The sequence below is a fragment of the Vigna radiata genome, unplaced genomic scaffold, assembly GCF_000741045.1.
Source record: "Vigna radiata var. radiata cultivar VC1973A unplaced genomic scaffold, Vradiata_ver6 scaffold_269, whole genome shotgun sequence".
NCBI classification, from domain to species: Eukaryota; Viridiplantae; Streptophyta; class Magnoliopsida; order Fabales; family Fabaceae; genus Vigna; species Vigna radiata.
This window is the reverse complement of record NW_014543977.1, coordinates 126,175-130,325: the sequence shown is the minus strand read 5'-3', so window position 1 is coordinate 130,325 and position 4,151 is coordinate 126,175.

Genomic DNA, 4,151 nt, shown 5'->3' with positions numbered 1-4,151 from the left:
CTGAAACAGGAAAATGAAAATGTCAGATCATCAAAAGTCTCAAAACAACTCGTGTTCTGTCTATTTATAGTTTTATGTTAAACAAATTGCTTCTCAGTCGAATAGCGTACTAATTCAGTCGGCTGTATTAAAACAGTTATAACAAACAGTCAACACAGAGGCTCTGAGTCAAAAAAAATCAACACACTTTTATTACAGTTGACCAAGTCATACAAGCTTAACTAACTTTTGAAAAATATAACCGTTGGAGCGTGTAAGCTTAACAAAATTCCAAATTGATCAATAACACAGTCGAATATGCAATATACAATGTCGACTGACACATGTAAAAAAACTTTGAAATTCTTTTCAACTCAAAATGTCACATAGCACATATTCACAAAATCTATACAAAGATTTTAGCATAGTCGAATCCATTATAGGTGTATTCGACTGGACTAGAACTTTGTCACAACAAATATAAGTTCATAAAGGTGCTTATGATCTTTTTCTTCCAGAAATGTGAAATAAAACGTTTTCAATCAATCAGTTCATATTTCACATATTCATACAATCATGTTCCACAAATATATTCATACATTGCAGTACATCAAAACATATTCAGCAAATATGACAAATAACTCAGTATACGAACATGTAATGCAGCAACATGTGTACTATTATTATGCATTGTGTCGTCATCATCAAAAACTAGTTTGATATAAAGTTTTTGTTGTCAACAATGTTAGAATCGCTGCAACAGAATTATTAGCGTGGAATAACAAACCAAGAGGGGGGTGAATTGGTTATATGACTTTTTCGTGCCTTTTAATATTTTTCTCAAATTCACTTACTAAGCGGATAAGTAAACTGAAATAAATAGAGTAAGGAAGAGAGAAAAATTGCGCAGATGATTTTATCCTGGTTCAGATCACAAAGATCCTACGTCCAGTTGCTTATCTAAAAAACAATTACAATTACAATTAATAATCACAAAACAATTACAATTAATAATCACTCAGAAAATTAACTTGTAAGAGTTTAGAATACCACCTCTCTTGAAACCACAAGAGATGAACTTACACCTCCTTTNAGTCTTCACAAAGGATGACCACNTNCTTCGAATACTTCACGAAGGATGATTCTCTTCCAAGCACTTCCTCAGACGCACCAAGGATGAACAAGCTATTCCTCTGTCACCGCAGTAGCACTTCATAGCTTTGCAGACAAGAGTTTCTTTAGCTTCAGCAATAACACAATGTTCTCAATGATTTCAGATGTTTAAAGCACAAGGGAAGAGTTGTTGTTGATAGATAAAGAGAGCCTATTTATAGACTCAAGCAAAAACTCTTCCCTTTTTCGAAACTGGTCATTTTAACGCATTTAATAGATTAATATTAGTGTTAATCGATTAAAATGAGTACAACGGCTAGTTTTTCAAATCAAAAACCTCTAACGGCTAGTGTTAATCGATTATTCTTAATTTTAATCGATTAACTAATCGATTAAACCAGGAATTAATCGATTATTCCAGAGCCATTTGGGTTTACTGTGTCAGCCTCGTTTTAATCGATTAAACCAAGATTTAATCGATTAAAAGAACTTGTTTTTTATTCTGAATAATGATTAATTACAAAAAGAGTACATGAATCAAACCCTATTACATCTCTACTTAACAATACATCAAATATGATTATTACAAAAGCTTTTTAGTGGTAATGGATCTTCAGATAGTCTTCTTGGATCTTGTGTTGTGCAATTCTGTACATAATCAAAACTTCATCTTTAATTTTTTTCTAACAAACAATCTCAACATGAAGGAGCATACAAGTTGAATCCTAGAGGCCCTGAATGCCTTACAAGTCTTGGAGGTTCGCCCACACCACAACCTCAACACTAAACTTGAGAGGCCCAAAATTTTCTCTCATATGGCCTTTCCCCTATATTATGCTTCACCCTTGGAGTAGAACTGGGGCAAGTTTACACTCAGAATGTTGAGAATAATGTAGTTGAAGGAGGAAACAAGCTTGGAGCAACCACTTTCATGGTCCCTACAAAAATGATTCAGTCAAGTGTTGAGAGCAAGATAATGACAAAGTAACCCGAGGTGAAATCTCTCCCTCAGGTCTTTGCACCAATTGATGTGGAGGCTAAAAAGTGTAAATTAGAAGTGTTGAAAAAGGATGAGAGTCATATAAGGTGGAGGGAGCCTTGAGTTTGCAAATGTTGTAGGGCTATGCTTAGCCCTAGATATGGTGATATCTCCCAAAGTTTAAATTATTCGGAGGGACCACTTGTCTTATAAGCCATCTCATGACATCTGAGAAGAAAATGGTTGTTCATGCATGTGATGAAAAGTTTCTAATTCATTTCTTCCTAGGTACATTGGCTGGCATGGCACCAAGCTGGGGCACTCATCTTGAACCTTCGTTCACCCGATCTTGGGAGGATCTTGAGGCAGTACAAGTATAACGTGGATGTGGCATCTCATAGGTTACAACTACAGAGCATGGTGAAAAAGGAGTCAAGGGAAGAGTTGTTGTTGATCGATAAAGAGAGCCTATTTATAAACTCAAGCAAAAACTCTTCCATTCTCCCCCTTTTTGATGGTGATCAAAAACTATCTCCAAGTTTAAAGCTTTTTAATAATCTGAAACAAACATAACTCATAAAGGAAGAGAGCATTAGAAAATAAAAAGGATTTAAACTATTTTCTCCCCCTTTTTTGATCATAAGAGAAAAAGTTGTATGAATTAATATTTATGAAGTTATTATGACTCCCCCTTAATAAAAGAATGTATGCATAATTTAAGAGGATAAACAAACAAATAAAACAAACAATATTATTTAATTTTTGAAGGTGCAAGGCATACAATAAAACATACAAGGCGAGTCTAAAACTCATCACTCTCATCACTATCAAAACGCCTCTCTAATCCTGATATCCTTTCATCAAGGCTCTTGAGATGAGTACATATCTCCTCATGGCGAGTATTTTGGATAACCATCATCTCATGTTGAAGTCTAGCCATCTTAACATTTGTCTAGAAAAACTCTCTAGATTATATTATGCATTTACGTGAGATGGTCCTGCAACATTAGTGGGTTTAGGCATGTGGATATCTGCATTTTCATCTTCATCTGCTTGACCACCAGCAGCATCCTCAGGGTGAACATAGGAGTTCCCTTGTTTGATGAATCCCATTTGCCTAAGGGGATTATCTCCAATTTTATGGCCCGGAAGCACAATCTCATAGTTCTCATTGGAGACATCTACTCCTCTATATTCACACATCTGGGAAACAAGGAGAGGGTATGGAAGAGGTGCAACATCTAACCTTTTGGCCTTGTACATGATGGTTTGAAGTAGATGAGGCCAATTGAGTGGAATGCTCTGAAGTATCCCGTACATTATGATGAGATCAATCTCAGAGCACTGTGCATGGTTGGACCCTCTAGGACACAGGAGCCACACAATTAAGTAGTGCAAAAGACACTCTTCCATCTTTAGTCCTCCAGCAAGGAAAAGACGAGCGTTGTGTTGACAAGGATTGCGGAGAAACGACTAGTACACCATTAGTTTGTTGAAATGGGCAAAGTCATTGGGAACAATCTGCGAATTTTCTAATACAGGAACTTTTGCCACATTTATCCAAATATCATTGTCCAAGACAATGTGTACACCTTTGACCCTTGTGTGAAAAATCCCATCACGAACTTTTAAATTGAAATAAAATACACGAACAAGATCGGGATAGTACCTTCCACGGGTTCCATTATATGTTGAACCCCTTGTTCAATTATAAGATTGGGAAAGGAGAAGTTGTAAGAAGTTTACCAAGCTAGATCAATGAACTTTTGTTTTATCATCTTCCTTTTCCTTCCAAAATTGGGAAAACGATTGTTGATCTTGTTCGTCTAATATCCACCCTTCAATGGAAGCATCGCGTTCGCGAGTGCTGCTCTCAGAAGCCTCACTTCTTCTTCTCCTTCTTCTTTTTGGAGGTTTAACCATTTGGTGATAAGGGCAAGGAAGCAATAGGATGCAAGGAAGCAATAGGAAGAAATATGTGGAAAGAAAGTAAGAAAGTGGGCTTAAGGGTGATTCAATTATGGAAAGTATGCTTCAATGGGGGTATTTATAGGTCAAGAGAAGCTCTCCAACGTTCAGA